The 21,057-nt window shown below is 46.1% G+C and overlaps 1 protein-coding gene across 8 annotated transcripts in view; it reads right to left on the bottom strand.

Moving 5' to 3' along the window:
- Window positions 1–21,057, bottom strand: part of OSBPL9 (oxysterol binding protein like 9) — a 1,205,712-nt gene that overhangs the window by 373,400 nt on the left and 811,255 nt on the right. The gene's annotated exons all lie outside the window — the stretch shown is intronic.

Below are 21,057 nucleotides of genomic sequence, written 5' to 3'. Positions count from 1 at the left end.
CTAGTAAATTCCATTGATCTAAAGTGTCTTGCAAGGATGGTGTCACATTTAGAAACTTGAACCAAGAAGCACCACTTTACAGCACACCACAGACTAGTCTATTAACAGTTCCATAATCCGCAACGTAAAAGCATGACCCACTGCAAGAAGAAAACAGCATGATCGCGAATCTCCAGCAGGCTGCAATGCCATGTCAATATGGAGTATCCTGGCTCATTTACAAAGGAGAAAATGATGCTGCAAATGTAATGGAATATTTTTTCAGAATTACTTAAACATTGCAGTGACACTTCTCCTATGTTACCAAGTGCTGAAATTGGGTTAAGACTGGGATACATACAGGGATCATGAGATAGCTAAATGCATACACACATTAGTTAATTCCACGATAAATAAATACACATTTTATTTACAGTGTCTCTTATATATGCACCAGATCTAGAGGTGAAGTAAATTTGAGATTTAATTTAACAAAAGGACGCCTTGGGACTGGGACAGTGAACAAATAGGATGTGATTTGTGTTTTTCTAACATGAAAACTGATGCGGCGAGAGAACTGTGAATTCTAATGCACCAATAACAATAATATTTGCTAGAAAAAATACTTTAGGTGTTTTCCTAACAGAAGGACAGATGCTGTAACTGTAAAATTTGAAAGGTATTAAGTATAGTTGCAGTTCTAGGAAAAAACTGAGATTGAGCCTGTTTAAATTAAATATATTCATAGACTTCAAAGGGTCTTAGAGTCTCAAAATCCTCTTCCTCAAATTCACAACATCGACACTATGGAAATAATCTTTCTCTGGAACAGCCACTGTACCATAGACCTCTTCACCTCCTGACCTTGGAACATTGATTTCGCTCTCAATATCACCTTTTCAGACAATTCTTAGACTAAGTATACAAAGTGTATCACTGGAATCCACAGCAAGCAGGTATTTGTTAAGTTAGGTTTCAAAAGTGTATAACCCTCTTCCCTTGGAGTACGTCTCAGCACTTTACAATGCATGCAAAAAACCATCATACAGATTGTTCTTGGTGCACTATATACACGATTAAATACATACAACTAAAATGAATAAGCTTTGTAGCTCTCAGGAAATGTAAAATGTGTTTGCATTGAATCACTGAGGAGTTTCAAATGTTGGGGTAATATGGTTAGACCCTTTTGAATCTAGCTTTTAGTGGCAGAGATGTAACGAAGAAACTGCACTGAGGGTGTTCATGATCAATTGAGAAATGCAAAGTACTGTCTTAAGAAGGCTCAAGGTGAAAGCATGTAATTTGATAAAAAACTGGGTAGGCTTCAGAAATAATCAATGCCAGGGGAAATCACATTGGACAGATAATAATAGAGACCTGCCATCAGAAGGGGTGTTAACAATATAAACTGCGAAGCACTCCCACTCGAGCTATATCTTATTTACCAATGGCTACTAAAGCTCACTGGGCTGCCCTTTGCGGTGTGAATACAATACATACAACAGTGTTTTATTCATTTACATTCTTACTTATTAAATTCATTTTTTCAAAAGATATAAAAGATTTATTTTGTGCTGTATGTACAATAAATTGTATATGTGATTCAACATTTTATATTGATATACATCATAAACATGATTTATACAACTCCCCATACTGTGATTAGCATTGAAAGCAGTAAAGACTACGCCAAGCAGTAAAGACTACGCCATGATCACGTGTGACATAGCGAACTAATCTCTTGGAATTATTCACCTCTTATGATTTATAACCACAGGCCCTTCTTACCAGTCAAAAAGTTGCATTTACAGATAGCCTAGGAGCCATCACCGGGACAGCGTATTTCTACTTTGGAGGCAAGGAGTTTCATTCCAAATATTTCAGTACCCATTTGTGAACATGAAGACAGCTTGATTGTTCTGGATTCCGCATTACCCTCAGTTTTAAATTAAATCCATAAGGAGAGGTCCCAAAGAAGGTGGATGCAAATAGTCTTTACCCACCGAAACATACATCGACCTAATGGATCCCCAGCTGGCAACATAATCATGAACACTAAATGAAGGGTTCTTCCCATGATGAGTCGTATATGCTTTTTGAAGCTGGGTTTGGGATGCATGTGAGGTGTGAATGTGTGAGTATGGCATGTAAGGATGTGATGGGATGTGAGGTTGCCGTGATGTGAGGTTGATCACAGTATGAGGAGGTGTATAAATCATGTTTATGATGTATATGAATATAAAATGTTGAATCACATATAACATTTATTGTACGTACAGCACAAAAGAAATGTCTTTTATAGCTAAAAATAAATCTGTTTATCTTTTGAGAAAATAAATTTAATAAACAAGAATGTAACTGAATAAAACACTGTTGTATCTATTGTATTCACACAGCAAAGGGCTAGCCCAGTGAGCTTTAGTAGCCATTGTTAAATGGATATAGGTCGAGTGGGAGTGCTTTCGCAGTTTATATTGTTGTTTTATTCCAACTTCTCCCAGAGCTACAAATTACTTTTGGGGGGTACCTCTTTGATATTGCATTTGAGGAGGTGTTACCTCCTTCTGGAAAAAATGCCACACCTCTAGGGCAGACTACAGAGCTCTACACACCAAGAGGGGGATCTTACCATCTTGGAGAGTGGTTAGAATAGAACATTCTGGGATAGCTAGATGCCACACTTCACAGGAAGTTGTCATCAGGCAGAAGGGAACCTAGCAGCCCACTGGCTAGTGACCACGACCTCACGGCACTCTCTGGGCATAAAAGGAGCACCCCTGGCAGCCAGAACTCTGATCTCGCCGTACTGGCGAAGAGAACTGAAGGACTTTCCTGAAGCGCCAAGGACCCACCAAAGGGAAGACTGAACTAAAGTTGTGCTGCACCTTGAACTAGCGAAGAAAAGGACTGTGCCTGATGTGTCCTGTTTGTGGAGAAGTCATCATCCGAGCCCAGCTAGAAGCACACACTCCAAGAGTAAGTTGAATGACTTGACAGCACATGGCCACAAATGGTGAAGAAGCTGGCCTAATGAGCTGGTTGATTGTTGATTGTCGCTCCTTGCCCCCATGCAGCCTAACAGACCAGGACTCAATGCTCAAAAGTTGCACTGAGTCAGCTGGACCTGGGAGAATTGTTAAATGCAGTTTGGTCACCAAGAAGAAGAGCTGAACTGACAGACATAAGGAATAAGGTCTTTAGAGTCAGAAGACGCAATGAGCAGTTGTGCATCGGCTCAAAGGGCAAAAACATGAGAAACATTAAGACCAAGTTAAGGTCCAACTGTAGCATCACAATAATATCGGGAGGAATTATAAGTGTCAAATCACAACAGGTAATTATAAGAAGGACGGCTGGTCTATTAATAGCAAAAAGGCTGAAAATCTTGAAAAATTAACTTTAGTAGTGCCCAATGAAAAGCCTTGCTCGCCAAAAAACAAAACAGTTAAACTCCCAATCTTTTGGCTTTTAAAGGGTCCATCTTGCAGACTCGACACGAGGCCACAAATTTGTCGAAGTGCCCGGCGTAAATAGACATCGTTGAAGGACGTCTGATGGCACAGATGACATCTACCACTTTGGGTGGCAGGTGAAAAGCAGTTAACTCTCGCCTCTCAGTCTCCATGAATGGAGATGTAGCAGTGTAGTGAAAGAGCCCCTTTTGTAGTCTGGCACACTAAGATGACCTCTACTTATCACCATTTTAATTGATTTTAGTGTGTTCTTTTACCCTAGCCTTAATGTAGGATGGTCCTGCATTTGCCTGCTTGTCTTCTGTTCTGTAATCTTGCTGTCTTTCTGTGGGAGCTGTTACTGAGTGGAACAGTCTTGCCAAGAGCAGAGCGTGTGGGATGTGCATTTGAAAGTGTGCAGTTGTGCAGGAATGTGTCAGTGGTGAGAATTAGGAGTTCTTACTATTGGCTTTGACCATTCTGTTTTCTGACTTTATATTGCTTAAAAGCAGGGCTTGCCTATTGGCTTTGGCATAATCTTATGCCATCTTACATTAGTGGCTTATGCTTAAGCGACTCCATCTTCTGAGCCTTTCTAGGTGAGAAGTGATGTTTTGCTTTCACTTGTTTTCTACACTCTGTGTGCTAGTAGAAACCAGTTCTTATCAGAGGAATGTGAAGGCTCCTTCTAGAAGGCATAGCAGAGGCCTGATCAACCAATGCAGTGTCCCCGGCACGGAGTGGTACGGAATCTGATGGGAAAAGGAGGCGTGGCTTGCTAGAAGCTTCGACCAATGTTTCCATTTGTAGTAAAAGGGGAAGCCTCCACTGGTCCGGTGGAAGTTGGAAGTGGAAGTTCGGGAGTTTGGATTCCGAGTGAGGGCAGACGTGTCTACCTTGGATTGAACCCTGATTGCTGAGCTCTGATCCCCGGCTGTGTGAAGACTTCCCCCAGCCAGAAGTGGGCAGTGTATGCATCAGGTGATGTATCGAGTTTTGTGATTATTGCCGTTGTGATGTGAGCCAGTGGATGTGATCGTTTGAGGTGTTTTCATTGTGGTGTGGGAGGTGCACATCCAGAGTGATTCTCTACTCTGTATATATATATATATCTTTCTGATCTCTTGCAGGACATCCAGTGTATCTTATCTCATATCAGTTATTGCTTGTTTATTAATCAGTATTATAGTTTGCTCAGTTATTGATTCATGCCTTTAGATTATAAGTTTGCTACATATATTTGAATCTTATGCATTTGGTATTTGAGACAGCCTTTGTTTAGAGAGTATTATGTAATAAACCCTAAGCCTTCTTCTAAAAGTGATAGAGTTCGCATTTTGTTAAATAAAACTCCTTTTCAAAAGGTGTTTGTTTTGTGTTGCAGGCTTGCTGTGCCAGGGCTGGTAAGACATGCTTAGAAGTGTACATTGTTCAAAGGTGTAATGATATATTTGCCTCCCAGGTGGGAGGGCAGTGATTGGATGTGGCTTATTGGTGAGAAACCACATTCAAAACAAGCAGTAGCCCAAACAGCGCAATGGGAGATACATGAGCAAGGTAAAAATACACTCTGGTTTCAAACAAAAATCAGACACGGTTTGCCGGATGACCTTGAACATTTAAGCCTTAGGGCTCTGAACGGTAGATTCACAGGATATAATCCACTGACCACCACTAACAGAACCAGCACCAGCCTAGATTATAACTTTGACTTTTTCAGTAAAATTCCGGGTAGCATATGCAAAAGCAAACAAACCAATGCTCGCCTAGAAAACCTTAAAGGAGCAACGTAAGATCCAAGACTCCGGCAGCTCAAAACCACAATAAACTAAGTACTGAGAACTCTGATGAAAGACCGGGCGATTCGTTTGTCTGCACGGCCTTAAGACAATACAAAACTCAGACCAAGAAACAAAAATGGCTCATAAAAAGAGCACAGGAAGCTACACACTGATTTAAGATGTAACAAAAGTGGGCCGGTAAGCAACAGTGAATCAGCTGGGGGACCCTAGTTATGCCATTTGAGCAGGGAGGATTCGGAGTTCCTGACTTTTATTTATACTACATAGTCGTCCAAATCCACTTCACATATTATTGGTAACACCCGGATGCCAGACTCCAGTACTTGAAACCAGAACGATCCCAGATATACCCAAATCCTTTGTCGGGACTATTATCAAAGGGCCTGCCTCAATGCCCCACTGAGATTCAGACTTTGCCGACAGAGTACTGGGCGTGAACTAAACTGCGACGTTACTTGCAAGCTGAGTTTCTATATTTGGTACACATACCACTGGCTGATAACCACAGACTGCCCCCCACAACAGAAACTCTCACTAGCACACATGGACCAAACTCGGCATGTGGGAGGTGGATGCCTTCTTTAAAGACACATAACTGTGTAGCACAGAGGAGCTCATCACTGCCTCCTACATGGACAAATTCCTCATGCATAGAATCCGTACCTCCCTGCTCGGGGCACTCCTGAAAGAGACGACGGAACCGGCTGACTTTCCCCCACTTACGATGGTCATACCTTCATCAGATGGAATGCCCTTGGTTTCTCGATTATATCATTTATCTCTGACTGTCTATCCGGCCGTCGGAGTTAAAGAGCACGGGGCCTAGGAGCTGAACTTAGATATCCTATTGACTGATAAAGTATGGTATTAATGCTGCACACAGACACAATACATATTGAACTATCATCACCATAAACTTTTACATTTCAAGTACTTACACAGGGCTTACATTGTGAGAAAGTGGCTCTATATATACTGTACCAAAGTAAGGTAGAGGGTGTATAGAGGCCACCTACCCCAGAGGTATAACGGAGTTTAAAGTCAGGGCTGACCTTACTCTCAAAGGTGGTAGCTTGGTCGAGCAGTAAGGCAGTACCAGAGGACATTGTAAAGCATTTGTTGTACACACTCAGTCAGCAAAAGTTTTCACACACTCAAAGACTGAGCTCCAGGCCAATGGCTTTTATATCAAAAGATATAGTTTTAATATTAGAACCAACAGGTATCAAAATATACTTTTCTCAATTCTGAGTGATCTCAGGTAAGTACTTTGCAGAATGGTAATAACTTTGTTAACACAATAGGTACAGGGGTTGCAGTAGGCAACACAATTCTAAATACAATCTAACATTGAGCTCATTGGGTTTTTCTACATATAGATTACTTTTTTAATTCCAGAAATGGATCTTAGATTCATTCCTGGGGTCTAAGCTGAAAACAGTTTAGTAAAAACGTTTTAGTTATTGCAATGATTTTTAAAGAATATAAAGGTATTTTAAAAGTTCACACTTAAAAACTTTTCAGTGAAAATCTAGCAATGTTATCCAAAGGGAGAAAATTCAGGTTACAGGTATAGTATGTTCTCGTTACTTTTGTAATCCAGTACTGGGTTCCTAGGTCCAGCACTGGGATCTCTACTTAAGACAGGTAAGCAATTACTTTTCAATAGTAGGTATGATTTTTAAGGAATATTTCAAGTTTTCAAAAGTAGACACTTAGAAATTTCATAGAAAAGCCGGGTGTAGGTGTGTCTTTGGGCGTCGGAAATCTTACCCTCAGGCTGGTCGCGGTTGGAGGGGTTCCTGGTTCTGAGGCTGCAGGCGTCGTCTGGTTCATTGAGGAAGGTCTTTGGGCACTGAACTTCGAGTCCCAGTCGCCGGGTAGACGTCTTCGTGGTCTTGGATCACTCGGGCATGGGCCGGGCTCGGCGGGTGCAGAGTGGGTTGGTCTGGTGCTTCTTGGCTGGCACCAGGGGTATGGTTGTTGAAGCAGAGCCTCTGCTTATGGAAGTCCCAGTCTTCAAGAGGGACAAGGCAGGCAGGTTCTCCGGGGGTTCCAAGGTTGCTGTCCGCAGGAGTCGCCGGGATTAAGCAGGAGCAGGTCCCATGATCGACGGGTTGGTAGGACTGGGGCCAAGTCAGTGGGTGTCATCCTGTCGTTAGCAGCTGCATGGCGGTTCCTCTTCTTCAAGATCTTCTTTTCTTATCGGGATCTGAGGAAGGAATGTTCAGAGAGTCCCTAAATACTGAATTTAGGGGCGTTACAGGTAGGGCAAGGGCAGGGACCAATAGGTGAGTACACCCCCTAGTCTGCTCCCCTCCTGTGGGAGGAGGGCAAGAGCCTAGCTGTGATTGGGCAGGGCTCTCCACCTTCAAGATGGGGAGCATCACCTCGCCTCTCCCACCTGAGGGGTGGGGTTGGCACAGACTGGCACACTCCCCTTACTGATGTAGGGTTTCCCGCCAGTCTTCCCGCCAGAGTGGGGGTCAGAACCAGTCAGGGCCAGTTGCTGGGTACAGCAAATGGTCTGGAGAAGCTCACAGAGGCGACAGGCCTTTGAAGCTTCCCCCTGCCCATCCTGGGGGAGGAGACCTAGCACCTTGCCCAAGATGTGCATTGTTGCAGGCCCAGGAGAGCGGGGGGCTCTCCACCCAGGGGTCCAGCAACATGTCTGCTGTGGGGCAGCCTAGGCAGCCTCTCAGTCCAGACGTGGATTGTAGGTTAGGTTTCAGGGGGCATCTCTAAGATGCCCTCTGGTGCATGTTACATTAAATCTCACACTGGCATCAGTGTGGGTTTATTGTGCTGAGAAGTTTGATAACACACTTCTCAGTCTTCAGTGGGGCCATCATGGTGCTGTGGTGTTCATAATGTCGACCTCCCAGCACCATATACTCTTAATGGCAGCACTGCACTTACAGTGCCCAGGAATGGCCCTGGGTACTGTAGGGGCACAAGGCTCATGCACCTGTGCCCACACCTCTGGCTTAGGGCACCCAGCTAGAGGGGTGACTGAGGTATGCCAGGGCAGTGGGTCCTATGGCATGTCGACTCGTGGTTTAGTTCTGTACTTAGACACTCAGCCTGCAGAGGCAGGATGTGGGTGTCAGGGTACAGGGCCCCTAAAGGTGGCACAATAAGTGCTGCAGCCCTTAGGGGTCTTCTCTGGTCTCCCTGCCCTGGGTACCGAGGGTACCATTTACTAGGGGCTGACAGGTGACCAGAGATGCCAATTGGGTTTTAGGTTCAACACAGTTTTAGGGAAGGGACACAGACCCTGGGTTATGTCCAGTCTTTAAAGAAAAATATAAGACGATTCACAGCAATCGCCTTGTTGCTTGCGAAGCGTCAAGTTTCCCTACACTGGGGCAGGGCACAAACACCGACGGTGAAGGCCTGACTTCAAGACCTGATCCATTGTTACACAATGCGTGATGTATATGCTACATTGCATTGGGTCAGTTGACCCAACCAGATAAGGGAAAGAATGCCCTGTCGATGGCTCTGCTGAATTGTAGATCCCTCCCGAGCCACGCATTAGAAATTAATTTCCTCATACAAGATCACGACCTAGACATTTTGTTCCGGACGGAAACATGGATTACATCCAGCTCTGGGGTGGATATAGTGCGAGCCCTCCCCCCAGGCTTTCTAATATACCATCTGGATAGACCTGTGGGGCGAGGGGGCGGTATTGCCATTTTATACAGGGACACGTTTGTGTGCAGGGCTCAGAATGGTAGGGTGATGGACTGCGAGAGCTGCCAGTTCTCCCTACGGACGTCTCCTACGGTGTCGGTGTCAGGCGTACTGGTATATCGCCCACCGGGTTGTGTGGGCAATTTTGTTAGCTCCCTAATGGAAACAGTCATGCTCTTGGCCTCTTCCACGACCAACTTTATGGTGCTGGGAGATTTTAATCTCCACATTAATGACCCGGCAGATTTAGTGGCGTTAGACCTGCAGTGTGATTTGAAAGCTTACGAGATGAGCTTAATCAATGCGGGGGCTACACACAATAAGGGCCATCTGCTTGACCCAATTTTTACGAACATTCCCCGTCTTAGGGCCAGGCCCTCTTATCCTCTCCCGTGGTCAGACCACTTCCTGGTCCCTGTAACTTGGCAAGTTGATTCATTGGCCACTCCTCTCCCCAGGGTCCATTCTTTGGAAAGAGCTTGGTCCAGGCTATCAGTTGATAACTGGATCACTAACCTGAAATGTACGTGTCCTTCCCTAGTATTGGACCCGGTGATGGCAGATGTGAACCTCGATCAGTGGCTGACCAGCTCCATTGATGCCATTCTCCCTAAAAAGAGAGTGTTAAAGAGGGAGAAGAGAATGGGTTCTGCCCCATGGTATACACCTGAGTTACGAATCCTTAGGAAGGGATGTAAGAAGTTGGTGAGGGCCTGGAGGAAAGAATGGGGGGTAGCCAGTCGAGAGGAGTATCGCTCAGCAATTAGGGCGTATAAATCCGCTCTTCGTCGTGCTAAGGCCCAATTCTTCGAGGAGAGAATAAAAAGTTCTTCTAACTCTTCCAGAGAGGCTTTTAGAGTGGTAAAGGAACTTCTTAAAGTTCCCGAGCCCCTGGTAACTCATGACAGCCCAGTTGAGAAGTGCAAGGAGCTGGCAGACTATTTTCATATGAAAATAGAGAACATTCTAAGCGCCTTGCCCCAGGTTGTCCAGAGAATAGATACGGGTAGTCAGCCAGGAGGAGCTCTTGCCCATCTGGATACCTTTGGGCCAGTATCAGTGGTTGAAGTCCTTAAGGTATTGGGCTCCATGAAGAGCGGCTCCCCTAGGGATCCGGCCCCTATGAGGTTCCTGAAACAGGTAGCAACCACTATTGCGGTCCCTGTTACGGACCTAATTAATGCATCCTTTGCCCAGGGCTTAGTGCCACCGAGCTGGAAGAGAGCAGTGGTAAAGGCTCTCCTGAAGAAGCCAAATCTGGATCCTTCGGATTTGGGAAATTTCAGGCCCATCTCCCTGCTTCCTGGACTCGGCAAGATCGCCGAACGGTTGGTGAACCGCCAGTTGTCAGGCTTCCTGGAGTCCAATGGCATGCTGCGAGACTCACAAACTGGATTCCGGCCAGGTCAGGGCACCGACACCGCTTTTCTGGCAGGCGTTGAGGAAGCCAGGAGCATTCTGGATTCAGGAGGGTCAGTGGCAGTGATCCTCTTGGACCTCAGTGCAGCTTTTGACACTGTGAACCATCAAGTGTTGATCCAACGGCTGTCCGATGTAGGGGTTACAGGTGTGGCTCTGAAGTGGCTTCGGTCATTTCTTTGCGGTCAGACTTACCAGGTTTGGGAAGGCAGTGAACGGTCAGCATCTATCCCCCTCCAGTGTGGTGTGCCACAGGGCTCTTCCCTTAGCCCTACATTGTTTAATGTATATATGGCCCCCCTGGAGGATGTGGTGGCCCCATTTGGTATCAAAATCGTCAGCTATGCTGACGATACCCAGCTGGTGGTCGCTCTATCCCAACTTGTGGATAGTCCTGATTTGCTGCACTCCTGTATGTCCAAAGTTCACACCTGGATGTGTGAATCAGCTCTAAAGTTGAACGGTTCTAAGACCGAAATAATGTTGCTAGGGCATAAGACTCCCTCACTGCCTCCGACTATCTGGCCTAGCTGTCTGGGAGAGCTCCCGAGTCCTAAAGAGGAGATTAAGAGCTTGGGGGTCTGGTTAGAGCAAGACCTCTCTTTCAGGACTCATGCGAAAAAAACGGCAGGAGCCTGCTTTGGCCTTCTCCGTTCAGCTCGCAAAGTCCTGCCTCTTCTTCCTCCGATATCCAGGAAGTTAGTTATTCAGGGGCTTATTGTATAAAGACTAGACTATAGCAATGCTATTTTTCTAGGTGCCCCTGAAGCAACGTTTAATAAACTTCAGCAGGTCCAAAATGCTGCTGCAAGGCTGCTTACGAATGTGCCAAGGATGCAGTCAGCTAAACCTGCTTTGAAGGCACTGCACTGGCTCCCGGTGCGGGAAAGGGTCAAATTCAAGGCTCTTTGCACAGCACATACAATCCTTCAGGGGAAGGGACCTCCTATCCTGAGGAATTTAGCTGTGCCCTACAAGGCTAATAGAGAGTGTTGCGCTCTGACCAGAAACATCTGCTCCAAATTCCCAGAGTGAAAAGGACCCGTACCGGCGGGAGAAGATTCTCGGTCAATACAGCCACCCTGTGGAACGTACTTCCTCCGAGGTTGCGCTCAGAGACTTGTACTCTTCAGTTTTGTAAACTCCTTAAAACTCACCTGTTTCCTGCTTGACGCTGCTGAACCGGCCTCTTGATGATTGTTGGCACCTGGACAAGCGCTGGGATGCCCTAGGGTAACTACGCGCTGTATAAAACTCCTAGAACTCCTAGATTGCAGCTGCCATCATCAAGCCCACAGGATATCTGGCAACCGCAGAGAAAAATGATTTGCAGACACACCCACTAGACGGGGATGGATAGCACTGTGGGGATTGCCAGGAATAAGTCTTGACTTGTACGCTTAGTGGGAGGGAGGAAACGTGACTGGACACTGTTCTTTTTATTAACAATTCTTGGATTAAAGGAATACTTCACATATAAATAGGATCTGAAATATTGATTGTGCTGGATAAGCCACTTGATAAAAGATGACGTAATTAATGTAATGGGAAATACTCTGTACCTTGTTTTTATTGTTGAGTTAATGATCAACTCCCTCTGAGTTGAAAATATGTATCTTAACAAATGTCAAAATCAAAAAGGACTAGCTATATTAGGGGGAGGGGGAGACTCAATGAAGTACGCGTGCCGGCAAACCCATTGGTTTGTTCATGAAGCCCTCACCCACCAACCTAGTTGGTGGCATGCTTCATCATCGGGCCCACCACAGTGACACAGAGTGTGTCCCGGGTGTGCTTCGACACCAGTTTACTGCGGAGCTGGTATGTTCGCTGAGTGTGCAGTGTAGTGAGTGAGAAAGTGAAGGTTAAAAAGCTATACAGTGGGTCCCAGTACCCGAGGGTAAATGGATAAACTTTAATTACTGGGCCCCTGTTAGCTACTAAAAAGGCAAACGGACGTGTTGGAGTGCGAATTATGACCTCCTGCGTCCTGTGTGGTCTACATGTTTCAGCCAGGCCTTTTTTAATTTAAAACTGGCTTTCCTCAGGACCAAATGAGTATGTGAAAAACGTGCAGATAAATAAAATTACTAAATTATAGTGATTGTGTTTCTTTGCTATGTGTCGCACTCCCTAAGGTGCGTTATATGTTAGAGGGGGATTCCCTCTTGCTTAACAGGCTATTTGCTGTAAAAAGCTTCCTTGGGTCACCTGGCAGAGAAAGAGACCGGAATTGCCGGTCTACATCCTCCTTGGACCTGTCGTCCTTCTGCGGTGCCCGAAATGAGACAAATGTCGACATGTATTGTTATACATTGTAAATCTCAAAAAGTAAAAGTAAAAAAAAAAAAAGCCAGATTCTGGGCCTTGATTAACCAAAAGCTTCAACCTGGCCATAGTGGCATTGACTCATATACCCCCCAAGCCACATGCGCAAAATATTTAAATTAATACTTCAATCACCCGACAGAGGGTTCTCAGCAGGGCTCTTGGGCAATTTCAGCCTCAACTTTAACCGAAGAATCACATGAGGTGGGTGTAGAGAACATCATGATGCAAATAGCCAAAGGGTGGAGGGAAGGAGCACCTGGCCCCATAAGCATTTATCCGGTGGTGTTCAAACATGACCCAGTCTTCTGAGCAGAAACCTTAGCACGTGTATTTGCAGAGATCAGAAGCACAGGCATCCTGTCTGCATCGAGGAGAAGCTTGATTATATCTCCAACATTCAAGGGGGGCTGGGAGGGTGTAAGGGTACGGGAGGGGGCAGATCACTTCCAGCCACCTATCGTTTAATGGCCCTGATTGACATGAGGCCAAATATTTTGCCGAAACTGTGCTCGAGGAGCTACCATCATGGGCTTCTAGTAATGACACCATACCCTATAAATTGACAGGGTTTTCAAAAATGCCAGGCACAATCACAAATATTTTGACAATCTCTCTTCTAATGGACGCAGACAGTGTCACTAACAAACCCATATTTTTCTGCTACATTTTATTCAAAGCAGCCTTTGACTGCTTCGACCGGTGAAGGCTGTGGCACAAGTTAGCAAGCTGGAAAATATCCCTAAGCCTGCTGAGAATGCTCAATACGCTCCATAACGACACATGAGTGCAGGTCTAGATAGGTGCAGGAATGCACCTTTCCAGGAAAATCTTAACCACTCGTGGCTTAAACGAGGGGTGCACCCGGCACCGATCCTTTTCAATCTCTTTTTGACACACCTGACGGAGCAATTACAATCCTGTAACTCCTACGCCCCTAAATAAGATGGCAAGGCAATATCCTGCTTTCACCACGCCAACGATGTGGTACTGGTCAGCCACACCCAGATGGGGCTACAGCAATAGCTAGACATCATGAAGGCCTACTCCCTGGCCAAAGGTCTGACCATCAATCCAGGCAAAACTAAAACCATGGCTTACAACAAGAAAACACAAACACAGTCATGGTTTGGGGTAAAATCTGGCTAGAAAGCACAGACGAGTATAAGTACCTTAGGGTCATCATTGATAAGAAAGGCATCTTTATGGCCCAGAAGGAGCCGACACAAAGGAAAGGGCTGGGGCTGGCTGTAACCCTTAAAATGTTAAAGAAAGAACTGGTCAGGCCCTTACTGATGGCCCTTCTTGAAGTACTACGAGCAAAACCGCTGCCGACGATTACTTATGGAAGTGAATCGTTAGGAGGCCGGGGCGCCAGTGTCTTAAGACACCACAATGGTTTGTGCTTACAGAATCATTTTTTCACTCCCACGCTTCACTTCACCGGCACTGATCCGGTTGGAATTTGAGCTCATGAAACGGGTGGTAGCCGAGCGTGGGGCATACTTAACATGCCAGAACAAGATTCGGAAAGCAAAACCAAATACACAACCACATGCTATGGAAGGGGCTACAGGAGCATAACACGTTGCCGGCGAGGGCCTACCTACAAAAAGCTCTCAAACTCACAAGGCCACAGAACTTTGGGACACTCCCACCAGCCACCAGGTATTCAAGCGATCGGTTTTGAAGGCCCTCAAAATACGTTCTGTCACTGAAGACGAGGCTACGTGATCAAACAGAGCGCGTGGGTAGATGACACGTAACAACTATAAAGCCTTTGCCCTTCAAAAATACCTCATCACTGAATACCCAGCCACTGTCAAATAGCAGTTTTTAAGATACCAGCTGGGGGTGGAAGCCTACCCGACACCTGCCTTCCTGGTATGGAGCCGGGAAGGAAGACCTCCATATAGTGTGCTCTGGTAAAGTAGTACAGGATGAAAGAAGTCAGCTATTGATAAAGGCCTTCAACCAAAGAGGAATTTGCTCAAGAAAGCAAGCGGTGCCGGCCAGCTTTGATCTAGGGCATATGCAGCTGAACGGTTGCTTTGTCAAATTACTGCTGAAGGCTGAGAAAAGACTACTCAAAAGCACAACCCCCCTCAGTCTTGAGATAATTGCCGCCCAGGGACCCCAAACAATCCACTTTCCGTAAATAAAAACAATTTGACATAACTCTGGTCGCACCTTCAGCATTTCCACTTTATTTCATTTTGTTTAATCAGGAAACAGTGAGGCCCAACACCCAGGTGACAGCGAGACTGAAGCGGACCATGAAATTCAAAAATGTATATTTATGAACAAATTGTCATTTTAAATACACTTTTAACAGTCTTAAACCATGAATCTTAAAACATTTTGCATGGCATTCAAATAAGCCCTGAGCACTCAATTACAGTTGATTTTAACGAACAAATCGTACCATGGGTTTTCAAAATTGGCATTTTTATTGCAATGGTTTCAAACAACTAATCAATGAATCAATAAACTTAACTAAACTAAAAGCATGGAGGTGTAGACTGCACAGGCTCAGGTGAAGGACCCTGCCACAATGATGTGCCAGTAATCTTCCATAAATGACAGCCTGACTGGAGGGCAGATGCTAATGCACAGAAGCTCCAAGTATCACACTCTCCTGGTCAAGTCTGGAGCCATTAGGATTACTTGGGCCCAGTTGTTCCTTATCTTTTTCAGAAATCTGGGCAGGAGAGGTAGGGACAGGAAGGAGTCCTGTGTTCCATTCCAACCGGAATGCATCTTCGAATAAGTCACTTCTTCGGATTTTCAACGCAAGAGGCCCATTTTAGACAATGGTAAAAAAGATCTAACCAGGGCTCACCCCACTGCCGCAAGATGCAATCCCCCCAATGAGATGTGGACGTCATGTGTGATTTGCCAAACGCCAGCAGTTGAGCTCATCCGCCCTGGCATTCTAGAGCCTACCAGGAACATACTCTGATGCTCCAGGCAATTTCAGAGGTGCAGGGCCTCAGCCCTGCTGGTTGCAGAAATACATGGCGGTCATGTTTTACAAACTTCACCAGCCCCTTTTTATTGGGTAAGTCTTCAATGCCAAATAAAAGGCCCATAACTCCAATAAAATGGTATAGAGGTGGTTTTCTGCTTCAGACCACAGTCCTCTGATCTGGCCCTCTAAGAGGTGCTGAACCCAACCCAGCAGTGAAGCATCAGTCACTACCATCAAGTGGGGGTAAACCTGTTTAGTAGTTTTGAGATATTAGTGTTTAAAAAGGTGCAGAACAGGATTTAAAGAATTAACACATTTATATCCCTCTGCTGTTAAAACTTGTGAGTCAATGCACTCAATCTCATTGTCTAAGTTTTACACAATTTTGATTAGGGCTGAAACGTTTTGTCAGACGTCTTGAAACTTGCGATTCGGAGCAGACTCAAAGTGTTTTGTTGTGGCCCAAATAAATAACTGACATAATATAACCTGGTCCTCCCCTTTAAAGTTTTACTTTGCTCCTGGGGCTGCCTCTACCCTGGAGATTTAAGACAACAATCACAAAGGTAAAACGAATATAGGCGCCTCTGCTCTCTTTCAAACATTTTCACTGAGGAACTCCACTGACCTGCGGATCTACGACAGTATGAGAGCCACCACACGCTACATTTATAGTGCTTCCAGGAAGGGCCAGAGCACTGTGGTGCATCGCTCCCCGTGCATGAGGATGTGATGAGAGGGAAGTGAACAAGAGAATTGCCAGCACAGGCAGAAGAAGAATGAAACAGCCAATTCTTCTTCAGACCTGTGTCAGGCGAGGAGCTGGGGAACTCCAGGGCCACCTTGTCTTCAGTGCCCAATTAGGGTGGGCACTCAATGAAAAATGAAGAAAAAAAACAAACAAAAATAGTAGAAGAAAGCAGTTAGTGTGGCACAAGGCTGTGTTTTAAAGAAAGTCTCACTTGAAGGCAAAAGCCTGCCCCAGAATGCACCGGGGGCACCTATTTTGTTTAATTGGCATGCAGTAGAAGAGTCTTGCCGGTGGCAGTTGCAGGCTCTATCCGCTCGCGCTCTGTGTTTTTAAAAGTGCCACACTGTGCTAGCGAAGTTTGACAGCGGTGCATTTTAACTGTTAGCGATCAGGCTAATTTTAAAGTACTCTGTGTGCTGATTGATTCTCTGTGTGACTCACTTGCCTGCCGTCTCCCGCCCCGGTCCGCCGCGTCCATTTCTGGGCGTTTGCTGCGGAGGGCGAGGAGGAGCCTACCACTTCCGGGCTCGGGCGGCCAAGTCAGCGGTCTAGTTGCGCTGTAGGAGGCGTGGGTATTTATTCAGCAGCCTCTCACAGGCACGCTGTGGAGAAGAGTCTTGCCGGTGGCAGTGGCAGGCTCTATCCGCTCGCGCTCTGTGTTTTTAAAAGTGCCACACTGTGCTAGCGAAGTTTGACAGCGGTGCATTTTAACTGTTAGCGATCAGGCTAATTTTAAAGTACTCTGTGTGCTGATTGATTCTCTGTGTGACTCACTTGCCTGCCGTCTCCCGCCCCGGTCCGCCGCGTCCATTTCTGGGCGTTTGCTGCGGAGGGCGAGGAGGAGCCTACCACTTCCGGGCTCGGGCGGCCAAGTCAGCGGTCTAGTTGCCCCTACGTCCTTTAAATGTGTGTTGGCCTGCGTCCGCGCAGCGGACGCGTGCAGCGGGCGCGCCGGAAGCGCGCCGAAGTCGAGCCAAAGTCCAGCCCGTCTGCGCCCGTCCGCGACAGGACGGGGCGCGGGGCCACACACCCTGGCCAACCTAGGTCCCCTCATATAAGGTATGATCGACGCACTTTACTGAATTTGCGTTCTGCTCCTACGCTGCCATGTTTGCACTCTATGAATGCACTATCTCTACAAAGCTGTTCTGCTTGCTCTTTTATTCCTGACACTGGCCCCATAAAACGCCCCTCTCAAAATCTGATAAAAGCTGCATTGCTGAACTGTAGATCTCTCAGCAAACACTGCATTCAAGTGTATAACCTTCTCGAGGATGAAGCACTCGATATTCTGTTACTAACCGAAACCTGGCTTGGTGAAAATTCTGACCCAGATGTCATAGAGGCGTTGCCTCCAGGCTACTCACTCTCCAGACTTGATAGGCAAGACGGCAGGGGTGGAGGAATAGCGATTGCTGTTAGAACCCCTCTGGAATGCTCCCTATCCCCCCTGACAATTGATCACAGCGAAGCTGCTTCATTCACGATCATACTGGGGCCCCAACACTCCCTATCAGGTATTCTTATATACAGACCCCCTGGCAGACTGTTTGATTTTACAGCTAGCCTAATAGAGGCGACAGCTCATCTCGCCTTGAGGAAATCCAGACTCCTGGTGCTTGGCGACATGAATATTCATTTTGACGATGCCCAAGACAAGGATGCCTCCTATATAAAAGCAGAATCTCTCTCTTTACAGCTAGCTCTAAAAAACCAGGACCCTACGCATAGACACGGTCACTTGCTCGACCCTGTCTTTGGTAACTGGAATGGAGTTGAAGCTCTTCCCCCAATACCCGTTCCCTGGTCTGACCATTTTGTTATTCCCCTACAAATAGGGGTGTCCGAGTCTACAACCAGGAGTGATAGCACGCAGATGTATCAAAGTCGAAAGTGGAAAAATTTTAATTTAGACACCTTCATTGACAATCTTGAAGCAGCAGGTTCTCCTGGAGGGTCTGACTGTGAGACTGCCTATACCTGCCTTAAGAATTGTGTACTAACTGCCCTTGACAAGACGGCTCCAATTCGTAGGTCAAAAATCAATACGAAGAGAAGGAAACCCTCCCCGTGGTTTACCTCAGACCTTCAGGTAGCAAAATCTGCTTGCAAGAAACTAGAACGTGAGTGGCGCATTAAGTTCTGCCCCATAGCTAAAGACCACTATAAAAAAGCGCATGCGAGCTACTACAAACTCATCCGTGCCGCTAAAGCACTTCATTACAAAACCCGCATTGGAGAGGCTGAAAACTCCTCTAAGGAGCTTTTCAAAATCTTCAAAGAAATCTCGGTGGTTACTAATGAGAGCATTTCTCAGAAGGACTCGGTTGAAACATGCAATAATATTGCTAAATACTTTGCCAGCAAAATCACCAACATCTATGCGAACTTTGCTAATGATGTGCCTCTGGGATCTGACTTCACAGAGAACTTGGAGATCACTCACACTAAGACTTGTCTAAACTGCTTCTCTGTCCCTCCCACAACCAGTTTTAATAGTATCTGCAAAAGCATTAAATCAGGCTCCCCTCGTGATCCTGCTCCTCCCAAGATACTAGCAGCCAGCCTTAAAGTCTTAGAACAACATTTTAGGCACATTCTCCAACTTTCCTTCTCTACGGCCACCCTTCCTGCAGAGTGGAAAAAAGCCATTGTACTTCCAATTGAGAAAAAACCTAACATAAGTCAGGATATCCTTGAAAATCTGCGGCCCATCTCGCTGTTACCTTATCTGGCGAAGGTGGCCGAGAAAATAGCTAACTGCCAACTCATGGCCCATCTTGAGTCAAATAACGGTTTCCACAGCTCCCAATCAGGGTTTAGGGCAGGATACTCCACCGAAACCGCCCTTCTGAGAGCGACCGAAACCTTAAGGGCAGGTGCTGATGAGGGCCAGACTATGGCACTAATTATGCTTGACCTTAGTGCCGCATTCGACACTGTGGCACACTCCATCTTGCTGCAGTGTCTGAACAAAGCCGGGGTCACCCAGGAAGCACTGGGCTGGCTTAAAGCCTTCCTTGCCAACCGCTGCTTCCAGGTTCAGAGAGGCATGTACCTATCTGATAGCATAGCCTTAGAACAGGGGGTACCTCAGGGCTCGGCCCTGAGCCCTACCCTGTTCAACCTGTACATGGCCCCCTTGGCTGAAGTGGTTCAATCGTTCGGCATTGAATTAGTGTCATATGCCGACGACACCCAACTTCTCATCTCCCTGTCCCAAGCCCCCTCCATTGCTGCAGATAATTTTAAAACCTGCATGCAGACTCTGGCAGGCTGGATGACCCAGCACTGTTTGAAGTTAAACGGTTCAAAAACGGAGGTGCTGGTAATTGGAGGCAGAGATACTAGTTGGACCAAGGAGTGGTGGCCATCTTGTTTGGGACCGTTACCCACTCCCTGTAAAGCAGCTAAGAACCTGGGGATCTGGGTTGATCCCAGGCTCTCCTATGACAGCCATGTTCACAAAGTGGTTGGGAAATGTTTCGGGGTGATGAAGGCCTTGAATCGCACCCTAGACCTCCTTCCTCTTGAAGCCAGGCGCACTATGACCCAAGCCCTGGTGACCTCGAGGATTGACTATGGAAATGTGCTTTTGCTCGGAACAACACAAAAAAACATCAGGAGACTCCAAGTACTCCAAAATACGGCAGCACGCCTAGTCCTTAGACTCCCTAAAAGAGCAGCCTCCAAACCAGCTCTAGCCACCCTGCATTGGCTCCCAATAAAAAAAAGAGTCCTATTTAAAGCACTCCTTATGTGCTACAGGATCATCTCTCGCAAGGCTCCCTCCTACTTGACTGATCTGGCTATCCCCTACGAGCCTAACAGAAATCTCCGCTCCGGGGGAACTGGATTGCTTAAAATTCCCCGCACCAAGACAGCCAGAATGGGAGGCCGTTCCTTTCGCGTAATGGCTGCCAAGGAATGGAACTCCCTCCCCGTAAACATCAGATTAGCGGATTCAGAGACCTTGTTTAGAAAACGTCTGAAAACCTATCTGTTTTCCCTCTAACTCCCTCTCCTGGCCTGACTCTCTTCTCCACAGCGCGGGGACACGCCGGGATGGCGTAACCATGCGCTTTACAAGCCCCTTTATTATTATTATTATTATTAGTAACCAGAAGAGCGGGGGTACTGCAGCGCAAGTCCCATGTAAGCTCATTAGAAATTTGTGAGTGGCACTATATGTCTCCCATGGTGCAGTATGTATGACTAGCAGAGATTTTTCACTTCTTTTGAGCATTACTAAAACTAGGGTTTTAGCCTTATTGCTCTAGAATGCAGGGACCTTTGCTGTTGGGTCTAAGACTGCTTTGTAGCTTGTGTAAATGTAGAAAAGAGACTCATGTATATAGCATTTGAATTATGGAATGCATTAATGAGCTTAACAATGATAGAGTTACTTTTATTGATGTATGTCATTGCAAGGTGGCACAATTCTAAGAGATTTTTATCTTACTGCATAGGTTCCTACAAACTCCCAACCAATTATACCATGTTAAGCAAGTGTGTGTGTGTGTGTGTGTGTTAGGGGGATGGGAATGCGGTTTTAGGGTTCAGGGCTTGAAGGGGTATAAGCTGCTAAAGGGTGTAACCATAGGTATTTCCTCCTGTCACTATATATACTTATGAATTAGTGCGCAGTATTAA

The sequence above is a fragment of the Lissotriton vulgaris genome, chromosome 1_1 (assembly GCF_964263255.1).
Source record: "Lissotriton vulgaris chromosome 1_1, aLisVul1.2, whole genome shotgun sequence".
NCBI lineage: Eukaryota > Metazoa > Chordata > Amphibia > Caudata > Salamandridae > Lissotriton > Lissotriton vulgaris.
This window is presented reverse-complemented; position numbering and strand designations above follow the sequence as displayed.